Source organism: Telopea speciosissima, chromosome 5 (genome assembly GCF_018873765.1).
Source record: "Telopea speciosissima isolate NSW1024214 ecotype Mountain lineage chromosome 5, Tspe_v1, whole genome shotgun sequence".
Taxonomy (NCBI): Eukaryota; Viridiplantae; Streptophyta; class Magnoliopsida; order Proteales; family Proteaceae; genus Telopea; species Telopea speciosissima.
Window position 1 is genome coordinate 42,131,152 of NC_057920.1, and position 14,777 is coordinate 42,145,928.

A 14,777-nucleotide genomic window follows, 5' to 3' on the forward strand; every position below is an offset into this window, starting at 1 on the left:
ATATTGAAAAAAACTCCATTTTCACTTAACAGATCATGTGACACTTAGTGATAAGAACCAATATCGACCGAGACCTCTACAGAACTCATTTTTCCTCCTCTTCTCATTTTTTCTCTTCTTGTTGATTTTCTTCCACTCTCCAAGCATTGATCTTCATAGTTTCGACGCATTATCGCCGGAAACTCATCGGAGGGTCATCTAAGCTCATCATCCAAGCCTTTTTCCACTATTTAAGGTAAATTCTATTTCTCTAAAACTATTTTGTTTTTAAAATACTTTGTACAAATGTTGTTGGATGTTGATGATATTAATATATGTTAGACACCGGAGGTTGATCTACAGCCTCACGGTGTCGAAATTTTTTTTCCATATGTATTTTTTTATTTTTATTTTCTGGTTTTAAAAATTCATTTTCCTACAACTAAAATAGGACATAATTAGGGGTAATATGACTTGGATGGTAATGAATTAAATATATGTTAGACACCAATGACCGATCTACGGCTTCATGGTGTCAGATTTATTTTTCTGCTCTTAAATAATTATTTTAATTTTTGAAAATTAAGAAAAATATATAAAAAATTAAAAAAAACAGAAATAAATAAGGAAAAATATGAGTTTTAAGTTTAAAAAATAATGAAAAAATATGAAAGTTATTTCTACATGTTTTGAAATGCATTACATGTATCTTATGTTTACTAATTTTTGGTTTTGTTGTGTTAGGTCAATACTTATATTAACATTATGTATAAAAAATTGTTTTTAATTATGTAAAAAAGATAAGGGTTAAGTAAAAAATATTAAATAACTATACAAGTGTATTAGTAATCTAAAAGTGTCAATTGAAGTGCATCTACATTAAGTTTTTTAATTATTTGTGTTACTTACTTTGCAGTAAACAAGTATCATTATGGCGGATCGTGATAGACAACGTGCGAAGGGCAAGCAAAAGGTGGGGGAAAGTAGTCAACAAAGGGGGTAGAGGGAACGAAGAGAACAGAGGGAGCAAGAGAGACCAGCCAGCCAGCATAGGGGTGACATTACATGGTTACATGACACTCCCATTGATGGGGATAAGAGAAAATCTATATGTAACTATTGTCACATGCAATTTATGGGAGGTGGGTCCAGCAGACTTAAACAACATCTGACTGGAGGATCTAAAGATGTTGTAGGTTGTCATATGGTCCCTACTGAAGTAGGTAAGGAGATTGGTGATAGTTTGAGGAGAAAGAAGAAGAGGAAGGCTGACAAGCAAAGGATAAGAGAACAACTTGAGGATACAGTGAGGAGTTCGATGGGAGGAGGAAGACGATGCCATGATGATGATGACTCCTCTGATGATGATGAGGACATTGCAGTACCTGATGACATACAAACAATAGAGGAGGCTAGGGATTTTAGGCGGCTTGTTTCAAGGAGTAGAGTAAGTTTTCAAGATGATCAGCAGAGACAGAGAGTAGGGGGTAGTGGAGGGGCTGGCAGTTCTGGAGGTTCTAGATCTTTTAATCCTTTTAGAAGATCACAAAGTGTGACGGCAGCCCCAACACCTCTACCAGTACCAGTACCACCATCAGCATCTGATTCTAAATTGCATAAAAAGAAAGGAAGCAGTCAACCCAGAATCAAAGGAGCATGGAAGGGGAGGAAGGGATTGGTTAAAGAATCAATAGCTAAGTGGATGCTATACCATACCATCCCAGCAAACACTGCACAAGGCCCCCATTATGATACCATGATAGATACCATTGCAGAGGTTGGCCCAGCCTCAGGATTCAAGGGCCCCACCCCATATGAGGTAATGAATGTTTATCTACCTCAACAAAAGAGTGAGATTGATGAGTACATTAGTGAGATGAGGAGTATGTGGGAGACATATGGGGTGACTATAATGGCAGATGGATGGACTGGGCCTACAAGAAAGTCCATCATCAATTTCATGGTTTATTGTGATGGGAGGATAGTGTTCCTCAAATCTGTGGATGCATCCAAAGAGATAAAGGATGGAAAATATATTTACAAATTGTTAAAGGAAGTAGTAGAAAAAGATGTGGGTATTGAGAATGTTGTCCAAATTGTAACGGACAATGGAAGCAACTTCAAGCTGGTCGGTGAGAAGATGATGAACAATAGTAAGTACCGGCTCTTCTGGACTCCTTGTGTAGCCCATTGCATTGACTTAATGCTAAAGGATATGAGAAAGTTAAAGTTGATGAAGACTGTGGTTAAAAGTGCAAGACAAGTCACCAACTTTGTATACAACTACTCCTATGCACTCAATCTATTGAGGGAAAAATGTGGGGGTGACTTGGTTAAGCCTGGCATGACAAGATTTGCCACCAACTACATTGCCCTCAAAAGCATTGAGACAAAGAAGGCCGGGCTGAGAAGTATGTTTGCTTCTGAGGAGTGGTTTAGATGGAAGGGTTCCAAGACTGTAAGTGGGAGGGAAGCACAAACAACGATGTCATCTGAGGACTTCTGGACCAAAATAAGCAAAGTGGTGAAAGTTTTGGAGCCAGTAGTTAAAGTTCTACATGTTGTTGACTCCGCTCTAAAGGGCCCAACCATGCCAGTCCTATATGCTGCAATAGAGTTGATGAAAGATAGTGTCTACAGTGTGGCTCCTCGCAGTAGCAAACACTTCTTAGATATCATCAATGCTCGCTGGGAGAATCAACTTATACATCCACTGCATAAGGCTGGTGAGTAAGTTTGTTTTATGTTTACTAATTCATAGTATTATTATTTACTAATTACCTATGCATTTGACAATACCTTTATTCTATATGTCATATTTCAGCATACTACTTGAACCCTAAGTATCAATATAACAATAGGCTTGGGTTGGAAACTCAACTTATTGATGCTGTGAAACAAGAAGTGAAGAAGTTGGAGCCAGATGGTGCACAACAAGCAATTTGCAACAATGAGCTGAGTCTTACAATTCATTTGGAAACTCAACTTATTGATGCTTTCAAACAAGTAGTGAAGAAGTACTTACTAATTTTCCACATGGGTGTAGATCAAGGTATTTAGGGATGCATTGGGAAGTTTTGGAACTGAGGCTGCAATACAAGGCAGAGCACGTAGTGATGCTGGTAATTCTTTTAAGTTTTAAATTACATATGTATTGAAATTTGAAAGTTGAAACAACATTTGACACATGTCTTTTTTGTTGTAAACTTGTAATGCAGCTGAATGGTGGGTGTTGTATGGGGAATTGGCTGAGAACTTAAGAAGAATACTAATTAAAGTCCTTTCCCAAACATGTTCTGCATTTGGTTGTGAGAGGAATTAGAGTACCTTTGCACTCATCCACTCCAAGAGGCGCAACAGATTGGGGTCTCAACGTTTATCTGACATGGTGTATGTGCACTACAACTTGAGGCTGAAACTGCAACACATACGCATGGGACATGAGGGACAGAGGGGCACTATTGATCTCGCTGACATCTTTCAAGTTGACTCAGACGATGAGGACCCTATTGTGGATTGGGTGAGGGATAGAGGTGAGCCAGTGTTGGATGAGGAGGGAGGTAGTAGGCTCGACCCCATGATAGCTTCTGAGATTGGTGCTGATGTGGATGAGTATATGGCTGACGAGAGTCAGATACATACACGGGAAGCCTCACCCATACCACTCCAGCCCACTGGTGGCAATGTTGCTGATGACGAAGACTGGTCGAAGTCCTCAAATGATGATGATGGTGGTGATGGTGATGCTGGTGGTGGTGGTGGTGATGCTGGTGGTGGTAATGCTGGTGAAGAATTTGACGGCATGCGAGAGCGTTATGTGGTAGGCCAAGATACGGCGCCTGTAGAGCCACTCCGATTTACTGGAGGGACACAGTTTGATCATGCCACATAAGATACGGACCACGGAGCACGTGCCCCTGCAACCCCACCCTTAGGACGCCCCCTACAACCATACAACAGGAAGTGTAGGGGTCGACAAACACAGTTGCAACCTGATCACATGGACATTGATGACCTATCTAGCTCTGTTGGTGGTTTGAGTATGGGTGATAGGGAGGGAGGACCGGCTGGACATTGGCGTGCCCCATCTTTTGACGCATATACCACTCCATATGGATATGGATCATCATCATATGGGCAGTTTACTGGGGTAGGGGACTATGACTACCAGTCCTAGTCCCAGGGACATACTGGATCATCTTTTGTAGATGATATCTTTGCATACTCTAACAGGACTAGCTACCAACCTCACTAGCCATACATGCAGCCAATGCCAACGCCTCTTGCGCCGGCGCCGACATCATATCATAGTGGATCATCTTCTTCACGGACTGGGTCGATTGGTAACCCTAGTTTATATCCTAGGATTGGATACTTGCAGTATGTTGATGACTTCATTTACATAACACTTGTAGATGACTACACTCGTTTCTTCTCCGATTCTATACCGTGGTCCACATATATCCTTCAAACAGAGAACAATGGACGTCGACTCCAGCGGGGTATGAGTGGGATTGATCCAGGGAGGCACAACAACTATTATTAGCACTTGTAACTTATAAGTTGGTATTTGTGAACTTGTGAAGTTGTGACTTTGACACTTTCTGTATTGCCTTTAAGGCTTTAAGCATTTGAGCTATTGAGTTTTGACTTTTGAGTTATTGACTATTAATGTATTATGGAGTTTATGAGAATATGATTATGAATTATGTCTTATGAGTTTTAATTAGTTTGTTTACATTTCTTTTATGTCTTTAAGACTTTAACTGCCTAACCAATGTGTATTTAACCAAGGTTTATACATTAGGGTCGGCGACCGTATGTCAATCAAGGGTGCAAGCCCAAAACACCAATTTCAATTCATGTTTTTGCAATTTTATGGTTTAACTGTGTTTATTTATCTTAAATAAGGGTGTCCATGAAGTTTCAGGCCTAGATATGGCCAAATAACCCCCGAGATGGACCCCCGAAATATTGTAGAAAAAATGCAATATTTTGGGAATATTTTGCGATATTTTGGATATTTCGGATATCTCGGTAGGCCCAAGATACCGATATATCGCGAAATATTAAACCTTGTTTGAAGCAAGCATACGAGTGTCTGATAGTAGATCTAACACGTACTTTCTTTAGGACAAACTGATCCCTTTTTTGCTTTTGATCACCTCAATACCCAGGAAATAATAAAGTTGGCCTAAATCTGTAGTCTGAAAATGTTGTTGTAAATAAGCCTCGACTTCTGCAACACCAACTTCATCATCGCCTATTACAATAATATCATCAACATATACCACTAGGAAAACCAGCTTGTTAGCACGATGGCGAACAAAGACCAAATGATCGGAATTTCACTGAGAGAATCCACATGCGGTCACAGTAGCACTAAACTTCTCGAACCAAGCTCGTGGAGATTGTTTAAGCCCATAAATAGGGCAACCTGTATACAGGACCACTATTCTCCCCCTGAGAAACATACCCCGGAGGTTGCTCCATATAAACCTCCTCGAGTAAGTCATCATAGAGAAAAGCATTCTTAAAATTGAGCTGAAATAAAGGTTAATCATGGTTAACAACCAAAGAAATAAAAACACGCACATAATTCAACCGAGCAACAGGGGAGAACGTCTTAAAGTAATCTACACCATAATTCTGGGTGTACCCTTTAGCAATCAGACGGGCTTTTAGCCGTTCAACTGACCCATCAGAATGGTACTTGACAGTATAAACCCAACGACACTTTACCAGGTCCTTACGAGGAGGTAAATTTACCAACCTCCAGGTGTTAACGAGCCATAAGAGCATCCATCTCAACATCCATGGCAGCCTTCCATCCAGGTAGAGTAAGAGCTTTAGTGTGAGTTTTGGGGACAGGATTAGTAGATAAAGACAGAGCAACACCATGAACAGACGATGGAAGATGAGATAAAGAAACAAACCGATCAATGGGGTACACGAGCAAGGATATTTTAGTGCATGAGCGTGTACCTTTATGATGGGCAATGAGCAAATCAACAAGTACGGGAGGACTAGGATCTGCACTAGAGGTTGATGTCGGTACAAGCGGTGAAGGAGGTGGAGTAGTGACTTCTGAAATAGGTTGCCCCAGTCTCTTCTTCTGCTGCCTGGTATAAATTTGGAGAGGGGGTTGCTTCCTGTCAAGGATGGAAACCAAGGATGGGATGGGAGGAGGGTCAGACTTAGTCTAAGTGTCCTCAAACAATGGGGGTGGACTGGAAAAGTATGACGTGCTGATGCAGGTTCATCAAAGATATTGGCTTATTTCTTTAGAAATAGGCCTAGGGTTGGGTTATATACATGTTGGGCCTTTGTTCCCAAGGGTTTTCTATGTATTAGGCCACTTTAATGAGCTTGAACTAGGGGTACATAGGTTGCATACGGGATTAGCCCAATACTTAGTTTATTTTTATGTTTTCTAATTGAACCGGTTCAAATTGGTTGCATCCAATTGGTTCAATGTAAGTGATTATGTGACTTGGTTAAGTGGTCATGTGACAACTTAAGTGGTCATGTGATGTAAGTTGGGCTGGATTAGGACTCTATAAGTCCAGCCATGTTTTGAGTCTATTGTCTTTAGTATTTTAGTTTCCTAGTCAATTTAAATTACCTAATAGGTTAGGGATAGGATTAGGCCATTCCTTTTTAGTGTCTAAGTCTATTTTTGAGTCTTCTATACAAGTTTGTAAGGGAGGCCAGCATTGTACACGAATTTGATTAATGAAAAGCTTTTGTTTGCTGCCATTGCTGCTGCCCTGCTCTGTTGAGTGTTGCTCCTTGTGAGTGTGCATCCTTGTGGTTCTATCAAGGTGGAAAGGGACTGGTGGAATCCGGTTGACTCCTTACGCCGTGACGGCTGGGAGGATCTTCTTCAATTCGAAGGTGGCTCTATCCTTCACATCTGTTCAAGCTGCTGCCAGTGGAATCTCCAGTAAGTTTGACACCCAATTTCTTCTTCTAACCCCTCCATTCTGTCACCCCATTAAACCCTAAAACCTGCAACCGATTCTGCCCCTAACAGCAGAATTTTACAACCCCTTCAAACCCTAATCTCTTTACATCATTAGGATCCCCTAAACCTACATATTAAAACCGTATAAGCCCCTTTCCTAAAATCTGCCCCTAAACCCTAGATTTTACAAACAGTCCATTTTCATAAGGCCTCCTACCCGAAACCCTAGATTTCCAATTTCATCCAAATCCATCCAAAACCTACACCATTAGACTCCTAAAAACCTGCACATCTTTACCAAATAAACCCTAGTTCGAAACCCTAACCCTAACCCTAACTTTTGCCCTAATTAACCAAATCTGCCCATTCGGCCATCCCTATTACATAACCCTATTCCCCTGGTTCCTAGTGGGATTTCTCCTATCTAGGACTACATTAAATTGGTATAAGAGCTATGGTGGAGGGAAGCTCCAACCAAGCCTCGAAAGACCCACTTCCATTCGTTTTTAAGACCCGAATTCGTCTACCCAATGGGAGCACAACCATATTAATTGTAGATGAGAGACGAGGTAACAACATTATTTCACAATCCATGGTGGATATGTTGTCCCAATCAGGAGAGATTTGCATCATGCCTACAGGTAAAGTCTGTGTTGAATTTGGGTGTTCTTCATACCATGATGGTGCTTGGTGTCAGCCGATACCACATTCAAAGAGTTTTATTGCAGTAGGTGGTGATTGGTTGGACGAGCAACAAGGTTGGATTGAACCTGAAAATAACTCGTGTGTCCTACCTGATCGACACCGTCTATACCATTTATTTACTCTAAAAGGGTTACAACCAAAGGTGACCACATCGACTGTACAGCCACAGGGATTGCCGAACATGTCAACTCAAACGCAAGTGGCATCGACTGTGTTTGAAGTTTCACCAATGGCAGATGCACCAACAAAAGATCCTACTGAAGTGATCTATGTTGAAGAAACCAATATAGATAAGGCTGAACCAGTAGAAGATGAAAAGCTGATTGAGAGCATTCCAAAGGAAAACAATGACCTTCAAGATGATGCTCTTGAAGAGGTGGAGCTTGTGTCTCATGCATTAGATGAGAAGGTTGCTAACACTGAAGGCTCTATGGATGAGACATTGACAGTTGCTGCTGATTCACAGGCAGAACACATAGAGTTTGTTATGCTACTATGGTTCTTCGAAGAGAAAGCTCCATGCATTGAAGACTTTATCCCCAATGTTCTTGCCTCATCGGAATTTTGTTTGGGGATGGTCAAAGCTGCTGATCACATGTTGATTCCCCCTCATCACTGCAAAATTCGAGGACTAATTTTTTCAAGTTGGGGAGAGTTGATGCAGGTTCATCATAGATATTGGCTTATTTCTTTAGAAATAGGCCTAGGGTTGGGTTATATACATGTTGGGCCTTTGTTCCTAAGCGTTTTCTATGTATTAGGCCACTTTAATGAGCCTAAACTAGGGGTACATAGGTTGCATACGGGATTAGCCCAATACTTAGTTTATTTTTATGTTTTCTAATTGAACCGGTTCAAATTGGTTGCATCCAATTGGTTCAATTTAAGTGATCATGTGACTTGGTTAAGTGGGCATGTGACAACTTAAGTGGTCATGTGATGTAAGTTGGGCTGGATTAGGATTTTATAAGTCCAGCCATGTTTTGAGTCTATTTCCTTTAGTATTTTAGTTTCCTAGTCAATTTAAATTACCTAATAGGTTAGGGATAGGATTAGGCCATTCCTTTTTAGTGTCTAAGTCTATTTTTGAGTCTTCTATATAAGTTTGTAAGGGAGACCAATATTGTACACGAATTTGATTAATGAAAAGCTTTTGTTTGCTGCCATTACTGCTGCCCTGCTTTGTCGAGTGTTGCTCCTTGTGAGTGTGCATCCTTGTGGTTCTATCAAGGTGGAAAGGGACTGGTGGAATCCGGTTGACTCCTTACGCGGTTACGCCGTGACGGCTGGGAGGATCTTCTTCAATTCGAAGGTGGCTCTGTCCTTCACATCTGTTCAAGCTGCTGCCAGTGTAATCTCCAGTATGTTTAACACCCAATTTCTTCTTCTAACCCCTCCATTCCTTCACTCCATTAAACCCTAAAACCTACAACTGATTCTGCCCCTAACAGCAGAATTTTACAACCCCTTCAAACCCTAATCTCTTTACATCATTAGGATCCCCTAAACTTGCATATTAAAACCCTATAAGCCCCTTTCCTAAAATATGCCCCTAAACCCTAGATTTTACAAACAGTCCATTTTCATAAGGCCTCCTACCCGAAACCCTAGATTTCCAATTTCATCCAAATCCATCCAAACCTACACCATTAGGCTCCTAAAAACCTGCACATCTTTACCAAATAAACCCTAGTTCGAAACCCTAACCCTAACCCTAACTTTTGCCTTAATTAACCAAATCTGCCCATTCAGCCAACCCTATTACATAACCCTATTCCCCTGGTTCCTAGTGGGAATTCTCCTATCTAGGACTACATTACGTGCTTTCAAAGGCGGCACATCAGCACTAGCGAAGTGTTTATGGATGGTAGGGTCATAGCAACGATAACCTTTCTGAGTATGAGAATACCTCAGAAAAATGTACTTAGTGAACCTAGGTGAAAATTTGTCATCATGGGAATGTAAATTGTGAACAAAACACACACACCCAAATACCCGGGGAAAAAAGCTAAAGATCGGTAAAGTAGGAAATAAAATAGAGAACGGGGACTTGTCGGCAAGTAGAGAGGATGGCATACAGTTAATCAAATAGCAAGCAATGAAAACTGCATCACACCAAAAAAAAAGCTTGGGAACATGCATATGAATCATAATGGCACGAGCCGCTTCTAGTAAATGTCAATTTTTACGTTCCGCTACCCCATTTTGTTGTGGAGTATAGGAACAACTAGTCTGGTGAATCATGCCATTAGAGGTGCAAAAATCAGAAATTTCAGTTTGAACATACTCCAAAGCATTGTCAGAATGAAAAATTTGAACAGGTAAGTCAAATTGAGTCTTTATTTTAGTGATAAAATTTTTGGAAACAGATAAATACTCTGATCAAGAGGTACAACCAAGTAAGACGAGAATAATCATCCACAAATCTGACAAAATAACGAAAATCATGCCTATTACTTACCCGACAAGGACCCCAGACATCAGAATGAACTGGGGAAAATAAACTAGGACTACGGGAGATGGTTCAAGCGGGAAAAGGAAGTACGATGGTGCTTTCCCAACTCACAACCCTCACACTCTAATCTAACCAAAGTCCTAAACTACGGAAACAAAAGTTTTAACCTAGATAAAGACAAATGACCTAACCTACAGTGCTACTAAAAGGCAGACACCCTATCAACAGTTGTAGTAGCAGTGGAAGCAGTAGGAGCAGCACTAGAAAGGTAGTACAATCCATATTTTTCACGCCCTCCACCAATCGTCTTCCTCGTGTGAAGATCCTGAAAAACACAGTACAAAGGAAAAAAGGTTACTGAATAGTTGAGAGACTTATTTAACTGACTAACAGACAAGAGGCTTAAAGGAAATTTTTGAATATGCAACACAGAGGAGAGATTGAGAGAGGAGTTAATGACCATTGACTGGTGTAGGGGTACCATCAACAAGAATAACAGGTGAAGTGTGGGAATTAGGGGAAAGGGAACTAAAAAAAGAAGACTTACCAGTCATATGAGTAGAGGCAGCTAAATCAATGATCCAGGGTGTAGAAGTACTAGTGAAGAAAGCCGGTGTACCTGCATGGGCCAAAGTAGCAGTGGAAGAAGATGCCCCAGTAGATGTAGAGGTGAATGTCTCAAGACTCTGCAAACGGTGCATCAACTGCTGGACCTCATCACGAAGGTTGGAGGTCGAATTATCACTAGTAGGTGGACTAGACATAGAGTCACTGGGAGGTACTGTATCAAAACCATCATCACAGTTGGCCTGATTGTAGCCCATTCGGGATTTCCATTCTTGGCTCAGCAAGAGTCAATGGTATGATTGGCCTTGCCACAATAGGAGCATTGTCTAGGAGGACAATCACCTTGCTGCCCAACATTCCTACACCTCTCCTGAACCACGGCCTCCACTATAAGAACGACCACGATCACAACTAGCATTAAAGGCAGAATTATCCTTAGATAAGGATTTAGATTTGGCAGGAGGACCCATGCGCTGTAGCTTGGAGAAAATGTCATTGAGAGTAGGGACAATCTCCCTAGCTAACAAGTGTTCCTTTACGGCCTTCAGGGTGGGATTCAGACCAGCAAGGAGGAGAGATACATGAAACTCATTCCATTGAGACTTGAGTTTCTCAACATCACTTGTAATAGGCTGAAATACATTCAGCTCCTCAATCATACCCTTAAAGATACTGTAGTATTCCTGTAGAGAGTTGTCCGATTGCCGAAAAGAGAACATCTTCTCATATAAGTCATAAATACGAGTCATATTCTTCTGCTGAGAATACATCTCCTCGAGGTCATCCCACACACCCTTGGCAGCCACATCTGTCTCCATACTATTCCACAACCAGATTTGCAAAATAGCATTATTCTTGACCCCCTCATTATAGTCCTTAGAATCAGAAGCCGGAGGACCAGAAGTAATGTAGTGTAGCTTACCTTTGGCAATAATATAAACCCGCACAGCTTGAGCCCATAGCAAATAATTAGAGATGCCTTTCAATGTAATAGAAGTAATCTGAACATTAACTGTATCGGTGGTAGGTTTGCCCTCATCCATAGTAAAAGAAATAGCCAAAAATAAATTTAACCAGAGCCACAATCATTAGCAGCAGCAAAAAATGATACCAGATAGGGTCGAGATAAAACCAGAATTTGATGAAGGACCTAAAAATTCAGCAGAGGCAGTCAAGTAATGAATCCAAACCAACAAACAGGTCACCAGTAGGGAGATCAATCAGACATCCAAAGCAAAACCCAAAAAAAAAAAACAACACCAACCTCACAATATCAATTGGTCAGGGTTTTGAGAGATCAATCTCTAATCACCAGGCACTGGAACTGTAGTCTGTAGTAGATAGATAAATAGTACTTCATAAATAAGATAAGAAGTGCTCACTTAATGGTAGAGGCAGCAATAGGTGGCTGCACACCATTGGAGATGAAACCGAGAAGAAGACCAGCAGAGAGGGAAGGAAAAGGACCAGGTCTGATTAACCTCACTTTGATACCATGTTACAATACCTGAATCTTGCAACCAGACCTAGGCGAAGAAAAAGAAAGAAGAAAAGAAGAGGAAGAAGAAGAAGAAGAAGAGAAATGATAGAGTTCAGGAGAATAGATTTTCTTATTTTAGAACCAACCCTCTTACATCTTATATATACTCTCAAAAGAACATTGAAGTCTAGCTAACTTCCACCTAACTTTGACAATGGAGACTCCCACCTATCTTTGACAATGGGGCTCCACCTTAATTTCCATCGAACTTTGACAATGGAGGCTCCCTTTGACATTCTAGTGTACCTAGTTACATTACACACTTCAACAAGGATAAAGCAGAATATAAAAGGAGTAATAAAGGCAGAGGACAATTTTGCCCCTAATATTCAAAATTTCAATAGGGTTTTTTCTCATATCTAAAAATTTCATAAATTTTAATATGGTTAAACATTGCTAAAAACCAAAAGTGCAGTAAAATATTCATTTGTTTTGATCAAGGTTTAATATTTCGCGATATCTTGGTATCTCGGGCCTACCGAGATATCCGAGATACCCGAAATATCGCGAAATATGACCGAAATATTGCATTTTTTCTGCAATATTTCGGGGGTCCATCTCGGGGGGTATTTGGCCATATCTAGGCCTGAAACTTCATGGACAGCCTTATTTAAGCTTAATAAACACATTTAAACCATAAAATTGTAAAAATGTGAATTCAAATTGGTGTTTTGGGCTTGCACCCTTGATTGACATACGGTCGTCGACCCTAATGTATAAATAGTTAAATACACATAGATTAGGCAGTTAATATTTAATAATAGTATTTAACTTCATCACATATCAAGTTAAAGCCAATACACATTGATGAGTACCATGATTCTCATAAACTCCATAATATTCAATAACTCGCTTAAAGCCTTAAAGGCAATACACTAAGTGTCAAAGTTAGTAAGTCACAAGAATCGCAACTCACAAGTCACAACTCACAAGTTCATAGATCAATGAAATCACAGCTTAAGTTACAAATTACAAGTGTTAAACTGCTAATAGTAGTTGTTGTGCCTCCCTGGATCAATCCCACTCATGCCTCGTTGAAGTCGACGTCCATTGCTCTCTGTTTGAAGGACATATGTGGACCACGGTATAGAATCGGAGAAGAAACGAGTGTAGTCATCCACAAGTGTCACGTAAATGGAATTATCAATATACTGTAGGTAACCTATCCTAGGATATAAACTAGGGTTACCAATCGATTTAGTCCGTGAAGAAGATGATCCACTGTGATATGATGTTGGCGCCGGCGTAAGAGGCGATGGCATTGGCTGCATGTATGGCTGGTGAGGTTGGTAGCTAGGTCCGCTAGGGTAAGCAAAAATGTTATCTACAAAAGATGATCCAGTATGTCCCTGGGACTGGGACTGGGACTGGTAGTCATAGTCCCCTACCCCACTAAACTGCCCTTATGATGATGATCCATATTCATATCCACCGTAAGGTTGTGATGCACCATAATCCGATGCCAATGGAGTGGTATGTGCGTCAAAAGATGGGGCACGCCAATGTCCAGTCGGTCCTCCCTCCCTATCACCCATACTCAAACCACCAATAGAGCTAGATAGGTTATCAATGTCCATGTGATCAGGTTGCAACTGTGTTTGTCGACTCCTACGCTTCCTGTTGTATGTATGTAGGGGGCCTCTTGAGGGTGGGGGTGCGGGGGCACGTGCTCCGTGGTCCGTATCTTGTGTGGCATGATCAAACTGTGTCTCTCCCGTGAATCGGAGTATATTATGTTTACTAATATACTTGTATAGTTATTTAATATTTTTCCCCTAACCCTTATATTTTTCACATAATTAAAACCAATTTTTTATATATAATGTTAATATAAGTATTGACCTAACACAACAAAACTAAAAATTAGTAAACATAATATACATGTAATGCATCTCAAAACATATAGAAATAACTTTCATATTTTTTCATTATTTTTTAAACTTAAAACTCATATTTTTCCTTATTTATTTCTTTTTTTTAATTTTTTTATATATTTTTCTTGATTTTTGAAAATTAAAATAATTATTTAAGAGCAGAAAAATAAATCCGACACTGTGAAGCCGTAGATCGGCCATTGGTGTCTAACATATATTTAATTCATTACCATCTAAGTCATATTACCCCTAATTATTTCCTATTTTAGTTGTAGGAAAATGAATTTTTAAAACCAGAAAAAAAATAAAAAAAATACATATGGAAAAAAAATTTCGACACCGTGAGGTTGTTGATCGGCCTCTGGTGTCTAACATATATTAATATCATCAACATCCAACCACTTTTGTACAAAGTATTTTAAAAAAAAATAGTTTTAGAGAAATAGAATTTACCTTAAATAATGAAAATAGGCTTGGATGATGAGCTTAGATGACCCTCCGACGTCTTCCCGGCGACAAGGAGCTTCAACAATGCTTGGATGAGGCTTGGAAGGGAGGAAGAAGAGCAAAAAATGAGGAAGAAGAGAGAAAAATAGAGTTTCAGCAGCTCTCGGTCGAAATATCGACCAAAACCTGCGAAATATGGTATAAAATGGCCCTTAGTGTCACACTATTTGTCACTTTTTCAAT

General features: G+C 40.1%; 1 protein-coding gene across 2 annotated transcripts in view; it reads left to right on the top strand.

The window, feature by feature from the left end:
• Nucleotides 1–14,777, top strand: part of LOC122661037 — a 207,419-nt gene that overhangs the window by 17,204 nt on the left and 175,438 nt on the right. The gene's annotated exons all lie outside the window — the stretch shown is intronic.